The sequence below is a fragment of the Pelodiscus sinensis genome, chromosome 1, assembly GCF_052426305.1.
Source record: "Pelodiscus sinensis isolate ZL-2025 chromosome 1, ASM5242630v1, whole genome shotgun sequence".
Taxonomy (NCBI): domain Eukaryota; kingdom Metazoa; phylum Chordata; order Testudines; family Trionychidae; genus Pelodiscus; species Pelodiscus sinensis.
In genome coordinates this window covers 306469773-306482347 of record NC_143052.1, presented here as the reverse complement: position 1 = coordinate 306482347, position 12575 = coordinate 306469773, and the positions used below count along the sequence as shown (strand labels likewise).

General features: G+C 43.9%; 1 protein-coding gene across 6 annotated transcripts in view; it reads right to left on the bottom strand.

Moving 5' to 3' along the window:
* The window catches only part of CDK8 (cyclin dependent kinase 8), a 180390-nt gene that overhangs the window by 78243 nt on the left and 89572 nt on the right, over positions 1 to 12575 (bottom strand). Inside the window, exon 1 of one of the 6 annotated variants that reach the window (XM_089775519.1) lies at positions 8995 to 9787. The exons of the other annotated variants lie outside the window; for them this stretch is intronic. The gene's annotated coding sequence lies outside the window, so the exon portion shown is untranslated. Of the gene's footprint in view, positions 1 to 8994; positions 9788 to 12575 lie in introns of those variants that run through there. 6 annotated transcript variants of the gene reach the window in all.

The following is a 12575-nucleotide window of genomic DNA, read 5'->3' as shown; positions in this document are numbered from 1 at the left end:
GTATACATTAAATTAACTCTTTGGCAACATGGATAAGCTGTGAGTGAGTTATGTTCTTGTATACTGTAAAATTATACACCAGTTGAGATGTGATTGTGCCATGATGGATTGAAACCATGTTTGTAATTTCAGCACTCACATTGTTTTAATTCACATACAGCACTGGTTGCCAGTACTATCAAAATATTTTTATCAACCTCACCACTTTGGAAAACAGATGACATTTAGTGTGGCTGAGCAAACATTTTTGAATTGACTTCAAACAGTTTGCAATAGATAAAGCTGAGTAATCAGCAGATTCTACTTGTAATCAGAACCAAACAACAACTTGCACCTGCATTTTTCCTGTTTCTAGTTATGAGAGTTTCAAGGCTGAATAACTTTGTAGTTTCTGTTCAAATCCTGTTTGAATGCTGGACACTGTACAGTTAATTATTAAAGCAGATTTTCATCTAAAAATACATTTGCTGTATATGGATACCTGAGGTCACCTGTCCCTAGTTGTATTTCTTTCAGAACTTCTTTTTCTTGGAAACTCAGGCATGTCGACTATCTTTAAACTTTTCCCAGAATAAGCGGTGGCTTTCATCCAATTGGAGGGACTGCAGTGATCATCATTTTCATAAGAAATTCACCTTCAGCTGCTGAAATGACTCACCCTGAAGACTGGACAGGTTATCTACCATATTTAGGATTTTCCAACTTAGCACAACAACCAGGGCATTAAAAAACTTGCCCATTTTAGTTGCAATACCACCAATTTGAGTTCCACTTTCAGGATTCATTGTATCCTTTCTAACTTCCTAAGCTGCAAACAGTGCAAGATAGTTCTCAGAAATTGAATCCAGTGCTACTGCACTGAGTCCCTCTTGTTGGACAGAGGTCATGGATGCCTGGTAATGTATTTAAAAATTCATGTTTGAGGTTCTCAAACACAAACCTCATCCAGATGAGATACTAAGTTTTATGATTCCATAAACAAATATACCAGTATCTTTTCTGTTAGTACTATTTTTAACTTTCCTGGGTATACCAACTTCAAGGCATGTGTGTATTAGATCACATGTGTACTAAACTGTGTGTACTAAATCAAAGTTCATTTTTTACACAGAAAATCTGTAATTTTTTTTAAAAAACAAACTATAAATTTTATAGAATCCCTCAGACACTTGTGCTCATTTTGTACCAATTAATATTTTTTATGTTGGGTTGAACTGACTCAGCAGCAGGTGTTTCTCCACATGTAAAAACAAAGCAATGAAGTAAATGATTACAACCATCAATGTGAATCCAAATTCAGATAAATATGAAATTGTCAATTGGAATAAAAAAAAACCTTTCAAAGTTTGTTACAAGTTTGGGGTACTGATGTTTCTGCACCAGCAAAAACATGCACACATCTTCTGAAGAAAACAAACATTTGAAATGTTTATCAGATAAAAGCTCAATCAGTTTATCTTAAAGGCTTCTTGTAAGTTCAGCAGACTTGACTACTCTTTTGTCGAACAGATTCATTATCCACATCTTGCCAAGTTAGTCATCAGGTGGGAAGTAATCCTGGAGCTGCTTTTTAAATTCAAGTACATGTTCAGTCATAATGTTTAATTGTTTCACACTTGCCAAGAGCAATCAATTCCAGACCTTGCAACTCAGAGGTGATAGCTTGAAGTTTCCACTCTATAAGCTGAGCAGACCAGGCTCCAAGCTTATTTACACAGATTCTAACTTTGCCTCCCAATACAATTATATTTGTGTGTCAAACTCTTCAGTTGGCTTACAGAATAAGAAATCATAATGGATTGCTGAATGATTTAGCAAAAGATGAGTCCCGATCCTGTAGGAACATAAGTAGTTAATCTTGCAATTAAAAAAGTTTGTTCAACACTTGCATATTTTCTTCAACGGCAGTCTGAACTGTATCAAACAAAAGCTAAGACATGCACTGAGCCTGAAACATCTGTTGATTCATCAGGCAGGAACTCACACCATTTTAACTTTTTCCCCCCCAACTACTCACTAATGTCATCAGCCATTTCATTTAATATATCTCAAATTTATCATTTAATAAAGGAATAGCTTTAAGCTTATTTGCCTCTTCCAAGACGAGGTTGCTCATAATCATATCTAATGCTACAGGAACTATTAGATTCTCAGCTACTGAATGTGCCTTGCATGTTTGGGCAATATGAAGTGACAAAATATGAAGCTTCAAAAGCATTCCTACTGATATTACTTGTATCTGACATCAGTGTTTGCTGGCTACTCAAGCTATTCAATTTTCTCTTACAGAACTTAAGAGGCTTGTTCTCTAACTGAATGTTTACTTTCCAAATGCCAAATTAATTTTGAAGATTTCATGCTTTCAGCACTTTGCGCTTTAAACACACACAGGTTTATTTTCAGCCACTGTAAAACCATACATTAAATAGCTGCAATCATATTTCCTGCACTTCACCTTCTGCATTCTGTGAAGAAATTGGTTGAGTGCTTTAGAAAAATGTATCCTTTGCACAAGATGACGTCACTGAAAAGTGTGCATACACTATTTGCTAGCCATGAAGACCACCACCACTCTCTGGACAGGAAGCAACAGCGAAGTTACATTGTTGCATGAAGCCTGCTACTAATGATGACAGCATATTTTGGGGGGGGGGGGGGGGGGTGAAAAATCTCTCCACTGAAGTATAGGAACTGAATTTACTCAATATATTTGCATAGATTTGAAATATTAGCTAATTAATGCTGCTGGGACAGTATTATTCACAATTTACTTATCTCTATATATAACAAAAATTTCCTTGCAGGACAACAGAATCAAGTCATCATGTCACCGTCGGGTGCGGGGGAGGCAAGATTGACAGATTTCTCCCAATGACACTGCGATGCTGGGTGAGGAAGCAGCAGCGAGGGGGGCCCTGGGCTCAGTTCGCGATGGCCTGTTACTATGAGCACCAGCAGGAGTGCACAGCGCCCTGCTACTCGGGGAGCCAAGGAAGCTTGGAGAGCTACAAAGAGGAGGGGAAACCCCCTCACACATCGCCCTGCTGAGCAGCGGGAAAAGCCTCCAAAGTGTGTCATTGCACTATTGTTCCCCCAGCTGGGAGAGGGGCAAGGGAAATGGCAGTATGTTGGGATCTTTGGGGCTTTCAGTGCTGGCACTCCAGCCTACTTCTCCCCCCACCCAGGCTGAAGTGCCAGCATTGGCTTCCTGCAGGGTGAGGGAAGCAAAGCCCAGAGAGGCCCCCTGCTTACTACCACTTTCCTTGCCTCTCCCCTGGCTGGAGCAACAGCAGCGCAGGAACATACTTCAAGAAGGCTTTTCCTGCTGCTGGGCAGAGTGGTGAGTCAGGAGGGTGGGGAGTGGGGGTCTCAGCTTGGTGGGGGGGAAGGGGGGAGGCTGGAGCGCCCGCCCACCCCCAGCCCCCTCAGTCACCGCCCTGCCAAGATCCCGCACCCCCAACCCCCTCACACACTGACCCACCAAGACCCCACACCCCTGCTCCATCGCTCACTCCCCCCAAGCTGAGACCCTGCACCCCCACCCTGCTCGATCACCACCCCACCAAGAACCCTCACATCCTCCAACCCCCTCAGTCATTGCCCTGCCAGGACCCCACACTTCCAAGCCCCCTCACATGTCCCCGCCATCGAGATCCTGCACTCCCAAGCCTGCTCCTACAACCCTCCTCCCTGGCCATACACCTAACCCCAGAATGCTCCTCCTCCCTCCCTCCTCGCCCCCCAGCCAGACACTTACCCCCAGCATGCTCCTGCCCCCTCCCTTGCTCTTGCCCTCACAGAGAGAGGGGGGCTGGCTAGCATAACTCTCACTCTCCCTGGCCATGAAAGCTGCTAGAGAGGGTTGGTAAGCACAGCGAGCAGGGTGCACAGTCCCCTAGTTCAGTCAATTTTTCCCAGTCTTAGTGTGGGGCAGGTCACAATTTTTTTTAAGTCCAAATGGGGTCAGCAGCATCATCATAGCATTGTCTGCAACTGCTGATGCTCAGATTTGTATGCTATAATACATTGGTCACCAACCAGTGGATCGGGATCTACTGGTAGATCTTGGAGCCTTTGACAGGTGATCTTGCTGGGTGTGGCCAAGGGGCTATCAAGTGCCAGCACTTCAGCTGCCCCTTCCTCCACTGCTGCACACCTCCTGCCTTTTGCCTTGGAGCTGCCCCTCCTTGGGAGCCTCCTGCTTGCAGTTCAGAGCAAGGAAGGGAGAGGAGGGGGTGCTGATGTCAGGATGCCCCCTCTCACTCTCTATTCTATGTTCACAGAATGGAGGCCGGGGGCACATCAGGGCTTGGGATGGAGGGAATTTACTGGCTGCTTTGGAGAGTGGTACAGGGCCAGGGCATGGATGAGCCTGTGTTAACCCCACTGCACCACCTGAGGTAAGCAGTGCCCAGCTGAAGCCAGCTCCAATCCCCTCCCCCAGTCATGAACCCCCTCTTGCACCCCAAGACCCTGTCCTAGCCCTGGGCTCCCTGAACCCAAACTCCCTTACAGAGCCTGTACCCTGCCCCCCCCCCTGCACACCAACCCCTGCTCTAGGCTCAGCTCACAGTCCCCCTCACACTCCAAATTCCCAAGACCAGAGCCTGTGCCCAAACCCTCTGCCCCAGCCTGGTGAAAGAAAGGGAGGATGGGGGGGGAGAGGGAGAGGGAGGAAGGATGGAGTGAGCAGGGATGGGGTCTCGGAGAAGGGGCACAAAGGAAGTGGGGTCAGGGTATTTGGGTTTGAGGTAGATGCTGGACTGCACACAAATTTAAAAAGTGATCTTGTGCTGAAAAAGGTTGGAGACCACTGCTACAATATATCTGATATTATTTCCTCCACTGATGTACAGGTAATATTGTCCAATTCAGTGACCTCTTCATGAACTTCCACATTATCATCCACATACTGCAGGCAAAACAGATTTCTCCAACAAAAAGCAAGTGTTGTTTCTTCAAGCATAATTCACTCTCAGAAATTCACTCTCCAGAAATTCTCGAGACATATCCCTCACTATTTTAAGAACCATAATATCAATAACCTTATTTTGAATAACTGAACTTGTTTTGACTCTTTCAGCCACCTGTAAATATCAAGATCATATTCTGCTTGCAAAAAAAGCAGCTGAATGAAGTTGCAGTCAGATAGATTTTTTCAGTATAACTGTCTTGCATATACAAGTCTTTGTTGGGCAAGGGAGTGTATATTTTAAATATTCAAGGCAGCTTACAAAAATGTTTAAAACACAATATAAATATTTAAAATACAAGACCCCAGAGGGACATAAAACCTAATACATCTTGAGAGGAGGAACGCCCCCCCCCCCATGAGAGCAGGAGTAAAAAGGGCAGCTTTAGCGTGATGCTGAAACAATGCTAAGGTTGGCATCATGCAAACGTCCTGGGGAAGAGAATTCCACAGCCTGGGAGCAAAAGCTGAGAAGGCCCTATTCCACATAGATGTTAATCTTATCTCCATAAGTGGGGGAACACTGAGCAGAGCCTCCCAAGAGGACCTCAATCCCCGGGCAGGTTCATATGAGAGAAGACCCCAGATACCCCAGACTCAACCCATTCAGGGCTTTATAGATCATAACCAAGACCTTAAATTGTGCCCAAAAACATACCAAAGCCAGTGCAGCTGGCCAGAGCACTGGCATAATGTGCTCCATATAATGAGTATTAATTAAAACTCGAGCAGCCACATTCTGGACCAGTTGAAGTTTCCAAAGACTCTTTAGAGGCAACCCCACAAAGCACATTACAGGCAGTCCCCGGGTTATGTACAAGATAGGGACTGTAGGTTTGTTCTTAAGTCGAATTTGTATTTAAGTCGGAACTGGCGTCCAGATTCAGCCGCTGTTGAAACTGACCAGCGGCTGACTACAGGAAGCCCGAGGCAGAGCAGCTCTGCCTCCGGCTTCCTGTAGTCAGCCACTGGTCAGTTTCAGCAGCGGCTGACTTGGGGACGCCTGGGGCAGAGCAGCTGGGATGCTGCTGGGTTGGTCCAGTAGTGCCCAGGAGCAGTGCTGCAGGACCAACCTGGCAGCACCCCAGCTGCTCTACCCCAGGCGTCAGCGAGAAAAGCCTGGTCTGCTGGGGGGGGGGGGGGGAGGTAACCAGTATGGAACATTACCAAGGTAAGGACCAGTGACAATTGTCCTGGTTCTGGGACAGGGGTCTGTTCAGGGCATGATGCACAATTGGGAGGCTTTATTTTGTCCTTAAGGACCTGGTTGATACCTAAATGAGGGCAAGTTAGCAATGGCCATTGTTTAACAAATGACAGCCATGCCTCAGGGGTTACCTTTGTTTGGGCTTTAAGTGGTAAGCCCCAGTAGGAGTCAGTAGGTCCAACTCCAGTGGCCTGATATCAGTGTTTAGCTTCTTTCCCACAAAATTCTATACAAACTTTAACTCAGAGGACTGTGTAGTCTTTGTCCTCGTAGTGTTCATGTTGTTACAATAAACAAAATGATTCTGTGTGAATGAGGGGCGGCCCAAGGCCGTGTATTCTCATTGCTATTAGCGCGTATACTATTTAGTATACAGGGTGACCGGATGAAATCTACTCACCATGGGCGAGTAGATATAGCAATTTGTCGAGCCCTGTTCATTAGTATCTTCCTGTTTTCTTTTTTTCTTCTGAAAATGTTGGTAATAAGCTAAGTTCTTTGTGGTTGTTTGAAAAATACACTGGCTTTGTGGTAACAAGAAGCAGCTTGGTGCCTCTTAAATTTTACTTGTCTTTTTATTAAGAAAATCCAGACTGTATGAAAGCTTCACCTATGTACTTAGTCAAAAGCAGTTTGTGCCTAAAAACTGTACAACAGTAGAAACAAAGTATGCTGTCTCTAGCTTCAGAATAACAGCCACTGGAAATCATCAAAACTAGATCAGCAGAAAAAACAGGGAAAGACCTAAGAAATGGTTAATGAGGTGTCTCAGAAATGCTAACAGTATCAGGCAACTGACATTTCATTCCTCTTGCTGGTAGTGGCAGACAGTGCCCCGTACTAAAAGCAGCAGAAGTCCGTTCACTTGTTGGAAGTGTAGTTTCCTCCTCTTTGAAGAAGCCATATTTTAAATCATTTTATTTTAGCAATACACTTGGAAATATACTTTTTGTACTTCACCAGTCACTATTCAGTACGAATGTCCTAGAACTGCAGAATTAAAAACAAAAAACCGCACAATCCTCACTAATAAACTCTGAAAACATTTATTTGACTCCTTGGATCTACTATGTCACTTAGTTTTTTCTAGAACACTATTGTGGCAGGATGAAGAAAAGTAATACCTGATTGTTGATTACATTGGAAAACATTTACTTATGTATCCCTCTTGGGTTCCTACTTCATCCAGAGATGCCAATGAGAAAAGGTGATGACGACAACAACAACAAATTAAAACTGAAGGACTCGCATGCTCTTTTCCCCTCCAACTCTAGTCCCCACCAAATAAAAAAATAAAGTCATCTATGCCCATGCTTATGTTGTGGGATCCTTGACTAAGACTAAGAAAACGTGTATTTGGTCACAAACTGAAAATAAGCCAACACTGCAATTTTTAAACAGAAGTGTCTGAATCAGCCCATTGCTAGAAGATAAGAGGCACTGCCTTGCCAGTTGCCTCCCACTTATCTTTTACAGTCAGAGAAACAACTAACATGAACTGGAGTACTCTGAGCAGTATTGATGCAGCTCCCCTACACCATATGGAAGGAAATGAACTAGTAACTCCATTGCTTATTCTCTCAAGCAGGCTGTTGAAGCCCTAAGGAGAGCAGGACAGGAACTCAGCTGGCTCTGCCTCTGCCTAGGAGAGTACCTAGCAAAGGACAGCTCCCCTCCATTTAGGGCAGCCTGACAGAGTGGAAAATGAGAAGTTACCACTCCCTGATTTCCTATTCCAGTCCCTACAGAGAGCAGTCTTCATTTCAGGAACTGACTATACCCTCCAAGGAACCATGCACCGCTGGAGACAATCAGTGTTCAGCATGCTCCCAGCCAATTCTATCCTTGCCCTATGTGAAACTATGGGGAGGAACACATAGGAGCCATACATCATCTCTTGGTTAAATATTCTTGCACCGAGGCCGGTGGTAACAGCTGGCGCCCAAGGCGGAAGGCGTGATCAGCACCGCCGCCTGCACGGCCGTCAATGGCCATGATGTAATCACGGGGGGCCCGGGCCAGCAGCACCCTAGGCGACCGCCTAGTCTGCCTAGGCTCACGGGCTGCCTCTGTGCTCAGGTGACAAAGGGAGCACAGCCGTACAGATACCATACTCCAAAGCAGAAGTTCCCAAACTTCGTCATAGTGAGCCTTTCTGAGTTATGAAAAAAAATTACTGCACCTCCCCATGATTTCTTAAAACATTGAAAAATCTTATAATGTTGCAAAAAATAATAACAATAAAGACCTGATCTTTAATTGAACAAAATTAGTTTCAGAAGTATTAATTTAAGTGCAAAAACTGCACAAATGGAAGCAGATAAAATTTCACAAACACTTTAGAAACATGATACCAAACAATGGTATATATTAATTCAATACAATATCCATCTGTGAGGGACCGCTGAGGGTGTCAGCTCAGGGCTAATTGCTCAAAACCACGGCTGCTTACAGCCGTCGACTAGAGACCTTTCCCAAAAAAGGCCACAAACCAGTAACACAGAGTGCTTCAGCTACCAACCTGGCCAGCAGGAAGCCTCACAAGCAAAACCCCTCAGATACCCCAGCTCTCCCTGTGCCACAATCAACCCCGGGCCACACGTACAGGTGCGGAGTTATAAAACCCAATCTCACCAACTCTGAACAGATCCTCCTGGTCCTAAAGAACCAGCCACAGTCCCTGGTCAATTTACACTTTAGATCTTATCCACAAGAGCATGCTGAGCCAATCCTTTAGAATCTAAAATCTAAACGTTTATTAATAAAAGAAAGAAAAGGTTGAGAGCAAGATTGTAAAGGAGAATACAGTACATACATCAATTACGAAGTTCTCAATGCAGGTTCTTAGCAGAGATGTTACAAACTGCTAGCCTAGAAGTCTCTGGTGTACATCCTGTATTAGGATGGGTTACCAATCCTTCCCAGCTCTCTGTCCCTAGCAAGGCTGCATCTGGAATCAGTAGCAAGATTGAAGACAAGATGGAGACAACCTCATGGCACTTTTATATTCCTGGTGTCTCTCAAGCTGCAGCTAGTCACATGATCAAGTGACCTATCTCTGTTTCACATGCAAGTAGCCATTATGCACTGGCCAGTCTGCAGGTTTCCAGACACATTCCTCAAGTGTGTATTGGCCACTCCAAGAGACATTGTCCACGAAACAGGGCTAGTTAGCAAAGCCATTTACTGATCAATCCTTCCTCACAATAGGCAATCCAAGCCCATTGTTCTCTCCCAGACAGAGAACATTTACAATGCAAGAACAGAGCCCATATTCCTAACTTCATATACAAAAATCATACAAATACATGAATATCAGTGGGAGGGGTGTGTTTATTTCCTCATTGTACAATGTAGTGGAATTTGGAGTTCCAACATAGAAAGGAGGAGATGTAAGTCATCTTCAACAGCAAGCTGGGAGCAATACTATGTTTTGATTGTGGTTAATGCTGAGAAGGATGACTCATAAGTAAGTGGGTGAAAAAGAAATGAAGGTTTTAAGAGCCTGATTTCTAAAAATTCAGATCACACTGAAGATGCAACAGTCTTCAATTGGTATTTGTGAAAATTTATCTAGTTCCTATCTGAAAGGACGGTCATGGAAGTTTCGAACATAGCTCAGCAATACACACACACACACACACACACACACACACACACAATCTTCATAACTTCACACACAGTGACAGCACATACAATCAAACCGGCTACTAATTTCAATAGATCAAGACTTAAAATACCACCTCACAAGGCATACTTTATACAAAATCATTATACAATAGAGGTGAAAGTGTGTTCTAGAGCAGCGTTTCCCAAACTATGGGCCGCAGCCCAGTACGAAAAAAATACCAGGCCTCAGGAGGGCTGCCGGGAGGGAAGCAGAGCGGGGTGGGCTAGGTTGGGGTGGGGGAGGAACCAGCTGCCGGGAAGCAGTGCTGGAGGCAGCGGGGCTGTCCCGGTGGAGATCCGGGCAGGCGGGCAAAGCAGGGCTGGGGGCAGCGGGGCTGTCCCGCGGAGATCCGGGTGGGCGGGCGGGCGGCGGAAGCAGGGTTGGGGGCAGCGGGGCTGTCCGGTGGCGGAGATCGGAGAGGGCAGGCGGCGGAACCAGGGCTACACGGGGGAAGGGGAAGCTGACCAGGGGAGATCAGGAGAAGGAGGAGGAGGGGAGAATCAGCTGCCGGAAGCAGGGCTGGACAGAAGAGATCGGGAAGAGGGGGGGGGGGGGAAGAGCGGGACTGACTTGGGCACATGCAGATCCTACAGACCCTGGCAGACGAGTGAGTCTGGCCAGGGATTCCATTCTGCCCCCTCATACCCTCCCTGGAGTGGTTGTGAACTGCCTGGCAGGTAGACACACTCAGACAGTGTGAGCACATCTACCAGCCAGGCAGCTAAGGACTAATACACCTAATTATAATAAAACATACCTAATTAAAAAATACCAGGCATTTTATATGTCTGGTAATTTCTCAATTTCTTTCCCAGACAAAGTCTTCAAATACCGGACCGTCCAGTACAAAACCGGACACCTGGCAACCTTACCCTTCCTTGCACTCTCCCTCTTAGCCTAATAACCTACCCCCAGTCTGCTCCTGCTCCCGCCTCCTGAAGTGCTCATGTGGCGCTGGGTCCCACAAGCCCTGGCCCAGGCTTGGTGGAAGATGCAGCCGGGTGAAACACTGAAAATTTATTCATTTTTCATTTTTTTATATACGTTTATATTTTTGGGCTGCAAAACACAGTACTGAAAAAAAACAGGTTCCAACTAAAGTAAAAAGTTTGGGAAACCCTGATCTAGCCAGCTTTCTATCCACCTTACAGTCCATTTATCCAATCACAATTCCCTTAACTTGCTGGCAAGAATATTGTGAGTGACTGTATCAAAAGTTATTGTGGGAAATGTTTCTTTTGCCCAACCAAAATAATCTTCCAGACAAACCATTTTTTGGCTTGACTGATCAATCATACTTAAGGGAAGTAAGAGAGTGTGTGTGCCAGGAAGTTCTCCTATACAGGGAAAATAACCTATTACTTTAATGACTTGAAATAATGACAATGAATAAAATACTTTTCAAAGATTAAATGCTTTTGTTAAAAAATGAAAAACATTAAATTTCAAAATACGCTAATTAAAATGAAATGTGAAATTATGGCAATCTAGGTTAAGGTCTAAATTTATTAAAATCAATTAAAACTACTTAAATGTATACATTTATATGATATACCACTAAACAGTGGACTGAAGAGAAATGCAGAAAGTGCGGACAAGGGGGGATCCAGTGGATATAGTATACTTAGATTTCCAGAAAGCCTTTGACAAGGTCCCTTACAGAAGGCTCTCAAGTAAAGTAAGTTGTCATGGGATAAAAGAGGAAGTCCTTTCATGGATTGATAACTGATTAAAAGGCAGGAAACAAAGGATAAGAATAAATGGCAAATTTTTAGAGTGGAGAGAGGTAACTAATGGGGTCCCCCAAGGGTCTGTCTTGGGACCAATCCTGCTCAATTTATTTATAGATGATCTAGATAAAGGGGTAAACAGTGAAGTACCAAAATTTGCAGAGGATACGAAGCTGCTCAAGACAGTTAAGATCAAAGCAGACTGTGAAGAGCTTCCAAAAGATCTCACCAAACTAAGTGATTGGGTAATCAAACAGCAAATGAAATTTAATGTTGATAAATGTAAAGTAATGCACATTGGAAAAAATAATCCTAACTACATATACAATATGATGGAGACTAATTTGGCTGCAACTACTCAAAAAAAGAGATCTTGGAGTCATTGTGGATAGTTCTCTGAAAACATCCACTCAGTGCACAGCGGCAGTTGAAAAAGCAAATAGAATGTTAGGAATCATTAAAAAAGGGATACAGAATAAGACAGAAAATATCTTATTGCTTTTATATAAAACTATGGTGTGCCCACATCTTGAATATTGCGTACAGATGTGATCACCTCATCTTATATATATAGATAGATAGATATATAGATATATATAGATATGCATTAGAAAAGGTTCAGAGAAGGGCAACTAAAATAAAGACTGGGACTTTCCATCTTAGAAAAGAGGAGACTAAGGGAGGATAGGATAAGAGATCAATAAAATCATGACTGGTGTGGAAAAAATGAATAAAGAAAAGTTATTTACTTATTCCCACAATATAAGAACTAGGGGTCACCAAATGAAATTAATAGGTAGCAGATTTAAAACAAACAAAAGGAAGTTTTTCTTCACTTAGCACACAGTCAACCTCTCAAACTCCTTGCCAGAGGATGTGGTGAAAGCTGACTTTATGTAGCTCTTTTTTTGAACTCTGTTAGATTTATGGAGGTTAGGTCCATCAAATATTATTAGCCAGGATGGGTAGGAATGGTGTCCCTAGCTTCTGTTTGTC